The sequence below is a fragment of the Herpailurus yagouaroundi genome, unplaced genomic scaffold (genome assembly GCF_014898765.1).
Source record: "Herpailurus yagouaroundi ecotype Mexico unplaced genomic scaffold, PumYag 182, whole genome shotgun sequence".
Classification (NCBI taxonomy): Eukaryota; Metazoa; Chordata; class Mammalia; order Carnivora; family Felidae; genus Herpailurus; species Herpailurus yagouaroundi.
Genome location: NW_024412413.1, coordinates 49797757 through 49807295, shown reverse-complemented (window position 1 = coordinate 49807295; position 9539 = coordinate 49797757).

Genomic DNA, 9539 nt, shown 5'->3' with positions numbered 1-9539 from the left:
TTAGGCTGGAAGTTTACTCCAGGAGTTATATTTTGCACAGAACTGCTCTCTGATCAACTACGTTGTTACTGTTTCCTTGTCTGTCTCTCCCACCAGGTCTTGAGCCCCTTAAGACCAGAAACCATGGCTTTTATCCTATATACTCCGCCTGAGACAATTCCGTCATTACAGGCACCCATTTGCTTTTCTTTAAATGTCCATCAGATACTTGTAGGTGTGAGGCTCAGTGCCAGGCTTTTATTCTCAGAGCAACCTGATAGCATAGGCACGTGATGGCCCTCATTCTCCGGGGAGGAAAGGAAGGCATAAGGAAGATAGGCCATGACAGAGTAAGTGGCACAGCCAGGCTTCGAACCCAGGCAGCCTGATTCCGGAGGCTCTGTTCTTGCTTTTAGGAGTGTTGCTCTTCAGAAATGATCTGGGATGAAGGCAGATGAGAGAGAACAGTGGTGAAGAAGGCTCTGAAAACACAGTCAGGTAGGATAATAAAATACAATTTCCCAACTCTTCAGGTCAGATATTTCAAAGTTGTTGATTGATTGCTGAGCCCTAGTTTTCATTCCCTTAACCACTCTCTTAGGTTGTCTCTCATTTACAGGAAATTCGTCTGTGTCCACATTGTGCATATAGCCAGATTTTTTAGAGGCAGTTAAATAAGATCGTAAGCGCCCCAATCAGAAATCCATACTCCAAGGGTGTTTAGTTACATTGGAAGGATCCAAATAAGGGGTCTACACTCCAGTGGCAAATACTTTAAATATTACTCTCTAAATACACCCCCAGAGGATTGATTGTGTAGCTTAAAGGGTGTTAGAAGTTCCTTTTGATTGGTGAAATCAGTTATGGTTACGATCGATGGCTACATGGAAAGATCTGTATAGAAAACTGCCTCTGTTGCTTAAGTAGGATCTGAGAATCCAAGTAGCCCTGTAGTTGAAAGCCTTTAATACAGCGCGTTAGCTGGAACTCCAGTCGGTCCTATGCCTTGCGCCTCACAGAGGATTCTGTTGGCTGACCATCCTGGCCACGAATAGAATGTGGGTTCCATGTGTCTAAGGGAGCTACTTCTGTGCAAGGTGCCTGTCAGAACACCCAGAAGGGCAGGGAGCCATGGTTTCACCAAGCTTGGTGGACCCCTGGCAGTAGAATGTTTCGTATACATGTCAGAATCTACATACAGACTTGTATACATGTCAGAATTCAAATAGACTACTGGAGAAATTGGTAATTTTTCTTTTGGTGGGGAAAGGTCTTAGGAGATATACAGGGCTGAATGTATTTGATCTTCACATCTAAGAACTCAGAGCTAGAAAAGACGCTGAGACTCTCCTTTGTCTCTCTCTCTCTTTCTGAGTTAAAGTATAAAACATTTGAGAGCAATTGTCTTTGATACTACCCTTAAGTATCTATAAAGTGGGAGATCCCACATCTTTTCATACCCACAGAGACGCCATATCATATCTCTATTTCTTAGCTTCACTTTACTCCATTCAATGTAGAAGTTTAAGCTATGCCGCCATAAACCTGTTCTTACCCTCTGGCTTAAGTTAAGTTGCATCAGGTGGTGTTTTCAAAGTATCCAGAGAAATGTATTACTTAGTATTTACTAAGTAAACTTAGGCATTGTATGATTGCGGTAAGCTGTTTGATCCAACATGCACTTATCAAATGCTTGCTAATTGCCACTCTGCTACACGAGGATAAATTAAACGTGTCCCTGCCCTTCAAGAGAACACTCCAGTAAGGAATTAAAGGTTAAAGCCCGAAATAAGTGAATCCCACCAAAGGAAGTGGAATGACTGCATTTTAGCCAAAGAAATATCAAACAGGAGGTGTTCTATATACCAGTGTTGCAACATACCCATGTTTCTTTGTAATTTTTTTTCTCTCTGTTTGAGAGGAGCAGGAAGATTATAGATATAGAGGTAACTAATTGAGAGCAGAGAATTTAGAGTAAAAAGAGTCTTTCCTTAAGTACTTAATAGGCTCCAGGATAGAACACTTTCCTGGGGGGAAATAAAGTTATAGAAATGAAACTTAGTGTCAGTATGCCTTCGAAAATGTGCCACAGTGTATGTGTGTTTAATATACAAGAAAAAAGGATTATTCCTAGCTCTGTGTTTCAATCATGGTGTATTATTTATGTGAAAGAACAAGGTAACTCTTTACACCCTTGGTTTCCTATATCGCAGACACTAGCCACATGCGGCCATGTGATTTTAAAGTTAAATAAAATAAAAAATTCACCTCCTCTATACCACCCGCATTTCAAGTGCTCAATAGCCACATGGGGCTCATGGCTACCATATTGGAGAATGCAGATAGTGGTAAATCTTTCTTATCATGAAGAGAGCTCTGTTGGATGACCCTGCTTTATATCAATCACTTCCCAGATTTCTTGATTTGAAGAACACTGACCTCCTCATTGCTCATTTGTATGTATGAGTCTTGTAAATGAGTGACTGGGACTAATATTCCCTCTTGTGGATTCCAGGTATTATCTATGAAAAGGTAAGCAGGCAAAACATCGCTGGAAGCATTAATGCTGTCATTATTTTCCCCATGCCATAGTTATCGAGGAGAAGACAATTTTATATCACAGTGGCCCCCCATTATTACCTTTGTCTCCAGGCTCCCAGCCAGCAGAAATCTAGATTCCCAAGTCCACTCTTTATGTGTTAAGGTGGCTCACAGGTCCAGCCTGACGGTTGCTAAAGGTGCTACTCTCAATGCTACTCCCAGTACTGCCCACCATCTCCAGGTATTAGAAGAACCATTGATGATTCCTCTTTGATGTCAAAGATTTGAGAAACTACTCAATTATTAGAACTACTGGAAGGATGACTATTAAAGGTGTCCATAAACCTGGGTGACTGGAATCAAGTCTGAAGACAATTTGTGGCACCTTTTGTTCTCAGCATGATACATCCCTTTGTTCCAATTCCCCGGTGACCCTGTCCAGCATCCTAGCAATACTATGCCTTGATCTATCTATGCAATCAAACATCAGCATTTCTTCAGCAAGATCTACAAATATTCACACCAAGTACAATAGATAAAGATTACAAGTAACCTCATGTCCATTCAGATCAGGATTTTCCACTAAATGTGTCAAGATCAGGTCAGGTTTTATTACCAAATAACTTTCAAAAAAAAAAAAAAAAAAAACCCAACAACAACAACTTGGTTCTTAGAGCTTGTTGGATTTTGGAATTGCAGAGAAGAGATTGCAACCAGTAGCTCATTCTTATTTCTACTTAAATGTGTCATTCTCTAAGACACCTCTGAGCACCCAGAGTAGGTTAGAACTACATTTTAAAAGCTTCTCAAGGCAACCTGCACTTTTGTGGGTTATCACGGTGTAAATTCTTGGAAGGCAGGAAATGTGTCTCTTTTTTTTTCCCCCCTTCTCTATCCCCAGTACCAAGTTCAATGCTGGAAAATAGTAGGTACTCACTAAATACTTGGTTTATGGATGGAATGAGGGGGTTAATGGGGGATAGATGATTCCTGTCCAGTCTCCTAGAAGGGGCCTTTTTCTTCCAGGATCTTTCCACTCGAAGTTATCTGTGGCAAGGACTGCTACATGCTTATTGATGTCTGTTAATTCCAACTCATAGACACTCAGCTGGCCTACATTCCCCAGCCCCTCCTGAAGTTAGGTTTGGCCATGGGACTGACTTCTTGCCAATGAAATGCAGACAAAAGACATGCACCTCCCCTCCATGCCCTGCCCGCATGGAATTCCTATGTGGCCCTCCATCTGTCCTCCTCCTTCTTCCGCTGGACAAACACCAAGGCCCGGTAAACAACAGCCGACAACAGGCTCTGGAGGACAGCAGAACCATAAGGTAGGAAAATGGCCCCATGGGACCATGTATGGTTTGCTAGTGTTGCCACAGCAAAGTACCACAAACTGGGTGGCTTAAACAACAGAAGCATATCGTCTCACAGTTCTAGAGTTCAGAAGCCTGTGATCAGGGTTTCAGTAGGGTTAATACCTTTTGAGGGCTGTGAGGGAAGGCCCTGCTCTATGACTCCCTCTTGGCTTGTAGATGGCCGTCTCCACATTCGCGTTCTCCCCGTATGTGTGCCTGAGTCCAACTTGATGAAGACACCAGTCCTATTGGATTGGAGCCCCACCCAGTCATCTTAACTAATCATATTGGCAACAGTCCTATTTCCAAATAAGGCCATGTTCTCAGGTACGGGGTTAGGCTTCCAACATATGAATCTTCTCAAACCATACCAGGGTACATGGAAGGCCACCTGCCAAAGAGGACCACCTGCGTTAGACTTTGTGGAAGACACTTTTGGGTTAGGCCACTGAGATTTTAGGGTATGTTGTCATAGCAGCTAGTGTCTCTTCTCATAACTCACAATCCCACCATCACAATACCCTTGTGCTTGAGAATAACAAAGATAATTCTCTACATATGTACGCTTTTTGGAAATGTTACAAAAAAAAAAAAAAAAAGCTTCCAAGTTCTCCCTCAGCCTCCACACTTGTAATTCGGTCTGGACTTGTAACATTTGGTTGCTCTGCTAGATGGGTCATTGTCTGGAGAGGGTCACTGTCAGTCATGTGGTGGTGGGAGAAGGGGCCTTGACCTCAGAGGACCTGGACCTCGGTTCTGGCTCCGTTCCTAACCAGCAGCGTGACCTTAAGGTCAATAATGTGTTTCTCTAAGCCACTGTTTATTCATTTGCAGAAAGAAAGCAACACTTCCCTCCTGGAATTGTTAGCAGGATTAATCAAATTACCTTAATCTTCACAATTAGCACAGCGTCTGGCATGGCGTTAGTGCATCATGTAGCTTTAAAAAAAAAAAAAAAGTTGAGGCAGATTTCTTATCCGGGAACTAAAATCTCACCCTGCCCCACTGGTATACAATGTCTGAGGGACAAACGATTTGGCAGCTACACTAGGAAGATAAACCTGGAGGCACATATTTGAAGGAATGGCCTGGAGAAGAGGAATTATACTTTGAGGGGCATATAAGGATTTTACTTTAGTGAAAAGCTTCTATCGCTCAAACCTATCCAAAGCTCGGCTACCTTTTAAAGTAGCGAGTTTTCTCTCCCTGCATCTGTTCAAGCATAGGTGATGGGACCACTTGGTGGAGGTGTTGTGGGGGCATCTAGTCATAGGGTGAGAAGTTGGAGTGGCTTTGCAAGATACGTATTCCATGATTATGAGAATGACATGGTCTATTAGCATCGGATTAGACATACAACAGGTGTATTCTTATGGAGTACAGAGAGACACAAAGTGTGCATGAAAGTGTGCCCAGGGGAGAAATTCTAGCAGGCCATGGCAGCATAGATGGTGGCACCAAGGGAGAGAGTAGAAAGGAAGCCACCAAGGTGGAAGAAAGAGTAGTTTGGAAACCCAACATTTCATAGACTTGGTCCTACCCTCCACCCGGAAAGGGCAGGATACTTCTCAAAGCTAACTTAGCTGTCAGACAGCTCATGAACCGAATGTTCTCCCCCAGTAACCACCTCCATGAACGCCAAGCCCACAGCCCAATATTCCAGGGGATATCCCACTGGTGCATCAACCCAGGCCGTGCTCACCACTCACTAAGACCTGGTAGAACCAATCCGCGTGCCTTGGGCCAGGCTTCTGGGCATGAGATTCCCTCTCAGGAAGCATGGTTCTGAGCAACTGGAAAGCAGGGTGCTGACTGCGGACTTTCCAGACACCGGGCAGGGATTGCCGGTTCAACACTTCCTGAGGGTTTAAGAGGGGGATCTTCAAAAACCTTGTGGTCAATTAAGCCCATCGTGCTTCGAATTCTTCCCTCAATTACCAGCCGAGAGGGCAGCCCGTCTGCTTTCCGCGTTCACCCCGTGGTACTTGGTTCTTTCCTCCATAACCCCCACTGCTCTTTTTCCCCTCAGTAATTTTTCCTCTGAACCACACGGGACCTCTCTGCCTTCTTAACCTTCAGCTCCATACCCTAACTGAAACCTGGCTCTCTCCCTGGACCCAGCCTGTCTCTTGCAATTGTTCACTCTCACATACAACACACCCCCCACGCTGGGGATGGCGATCAGGCACCAAGGGCTCCCCCCGCACCACTTCCAGATCTTTGTTCCTCTACCTGAGTATAGGAAACCTTGCTTCTGGGAAGGCCTCCGCCATCTGGATCTGCTTTCCATTACATCCCTTAATTGCTCCACAAATGGTAGAAAGGACTAATTTTAGCATTTCTGCCATTTGCCAAGTCATAAATGTTGCAGTGGGGATTAATCCCACTTAATCTGGCTGGAATCCTTGGGCTCCCCACCTTCCTGGCTATTTGACCTTTGGAAAGTTCTTTAACCTTTCAGGGCTTCAATATCTCCATTTAGAAAATGGGGATAAAAATGTTTACCGAAGGCAATTGTCATGAATTGTACGACGCAGTAGATGGGAGATCATCATAATAAGCATAAATTATGAATTGAATCTAAATGAAAATACCTTCAACTGTGTGAATGTCATTCACCCCGAGGTAATTAAAGGTTAGCGATAGCTATTTTCTTACTGTTAGAAACTGGTAAAACTATTCTGTATGGCATGGTAATTTGTTAATTATGTATTTGTTAAAACCATAGAAGGTACAACACAATGAGTGAGCCCTTAAGTGAATTATGGACGTTAGTTAATAATGCATTAACAATGGCTCATCAATTGTTACAAATATACAGCATTAATGCAAAAAGTTAATAATAGGGGAAACCAGAGAGGAAAGAATATATGGGGACTCTGTACTTTCCACTTAATTTGTTTGTAACCCTAAAACTGCTCAAAAGCAATCTATTAATGACAACAAAACAAAACAAAACAAAACCCAAAAAACCCTGCTTGTATGAAGCAGGTGTGTTCATGAGTTTATAATTATCAAAGCTGGTATGGGTACATGGGTCCGTCATACATCTTCTCTCTAAATTTTCTGTAGTAATAAAGTTTTCAAAAAAAAGAAAACAGTTTTGTTGAAACGGAGGCTCTTAATCAACCAGAGAAAGATATTTGACAGTATCTCCGAATATCAGGTATTCACTTTCATTCATCTCATATTTCTGGATGACCTATCGATCGCCAGACTCAGTGTAGATGCAGTGAGGGGTTCAAGAAAGGCTTCAAGACATGATGGAGTCCTTCCTCGGGAAGGTGAAATCTTCTTGCACGGTTCAGAAAGCCGCGTGCCACATGAGTGAGCAACACCGAGAACGACTCCAATCCATGCACAAAGCGTTAAGTTCCAGAAGTCCGGAGGAGACCAAATACAAGTTCTGGCGCTACATCCCAAACCTTTGAAGCATCTGAATGCCAGGAGAACACCGTAGGATTTGGACTGACGTTGAAGCACAGGTTGTCACATTCTGTTCCAGCGAGGGTCTTTTTTTTAATCACAAAGGACAGCTGATGCCGAAACCACTCAGTAAGACCGCGTTCTTGAAATGGAAAGTAAGAGAAAGATGAAAAAATATAAAAGCATGCTTTATATTGGGTGCCCCAAATTGGGTGGGATGTTATTTTCTGAGCAGGGCGCAATGCCAAGCTTTCAGTTGTTGTTGAAATGATCATTCAGGTAATTGCTGGCATTAGCCTGTCAGTGTGGGCTCTGAGAAGAGTTCAGATGAGGGAAACAGTTTTGTTTTAGACCAGTGTAAAATAAAAGTGCGTCCGTGCGCACACGTGTTTTATAGATTTATTTTGGCCTTTGAGGCCAAAGAGGCCAACCACTGAGACCTTGTGGAATACTTAGAGTAAATTTCGCCTTATTAGAGAATTAAATGATGGCTCTGCATGAGATTCTAATGTTCTCGGAGAATGTATATATTAAGTGATTTACAAAAAAGAAAACGAGAAAGAAAAGATCATATATTCAGATTTTCATAAAGAAGCTTGAAATTAAACTCTTTGGGAACCAGGAACATTTGGGACTCTGTGCAGGACTATTTGTTATTCTAAAATTAGATTTCGAAATCAAATTTCCTGAAACACAAAGCCAAGGGGGTTGTAAATTTCAAATGTTGGCAGTCTGTGCTGCACACAGGTATCTTCTGATGACTTTTAATTTAGATCTTGGAAAGGAGGGTAGGGATTTGGATCTAGTTAATCTTTCTCTTCTTTAACCTGTGGAGTCTTTTGAATAGTAAATAAACGCTTGAGGATACAGAAGAAGAGTATCTCTACCATGGAACCGCGTTCTCTGACTTCTGAAGGGAGCCCGTAAATCACTTCCTGTGTTGCTCACTGCTGCTAATTCCTAGAAATTTGTCTGGTTTCAAGAAACAAATCCAATAAATCACAGCTTTTATCGGGAGAGGAGAAAGAGAGGTATGTGTGCTGAGCACACATTCAACATAGATGGAGTAGGAGTCAGGTGTGAAGCACAAAGTGCTAGGATTGATGCTTTGCCTGTACCGACTCATTTAATCCCAGCAAGCCAAGGAGCTACCTCTGTTTTCAGAGGAAAAAAACTGAGGGTCAGTTTGTGATGTACCAAAGGACACACAGCTCATAGGTGTGTGAGTATCCAATACGAGATGTGTCTGACCCCCAAAGCCTGGGCTTCCTATTGTGACACTCTCATAGTTTGGGTTTGTTGACTCGGGGTCAACAATTCAAGCAGGGGAGAACAAGTGAGGTTCTTATCTCATTCCCTGAAGGCACTCAGATTATTATTAAAAGGATAATCTACGCAAAGCAAAGCAATGAGCCTCATGTGGGATAATTTGGGGGGTACCCTCTCCTGGCCTGACATACCCTTCTTTCCCCCAGTCTCCCAAAGTGCCATCCATGTACGTTATTGGAAATCCACCATGACATAGTCAATCCTTTGGGTTAAATATTTCTTTCTCTGGGGCGCCTGGGTGGCGCAGTCGGTTGAGCATCCGACTTCAGCCAGGTCACGATCTCGCGGTCCGGGAGTTCGAGCCCCGCGTCAGGCTCTGGGCTGATGGCTCAGAGCCTGGAGCCTGTTTCCGATTCTGTGTCTCCCTCTCTCTCTGCCCCTCCCCCGTTCATGCTCTGTCTCTCTCTGTCCCCCCAAAAATAAATAAACGTTGAAAAAAAATATATTTCTTTTTCTTGGTTCTTTTTTTTAAAAATTGTTTAATGTTCGTTTATTTTTGAAAGACAGAGCATGGGCAGGGGAGGGGCAGAGAGGGAGGGAGACACAGAATCTAACGCAGGCTCCAGGCTCTGAGCTGTCAGCACAGAGCCCGATGCAGGGCTCGAACCCACGAACCATGAGACCATGACCTGAGTCAAAGTTGGTCGCTTAACCAACTGAGCCACCCAAGCGCCCCTCTTGGTTCTTCTTTGTTAAAGGAAAATACACCCAAGGAAAGATGGCATATTAGTCATTAAGACCACAGTCTTCATAGTCAATTAATTCCATGCCATTTCCTTTCTCAGAAAAGACTAGAGTATTCCAAGTTAGTAGGAGAGGAAAGATACGCTGTTTGCCTTCACAGCCTGGGACTGTGAATTTCTAAGGGTACCGGGGTAAGACAGCTAGGAAATTGGTAACAGAGAA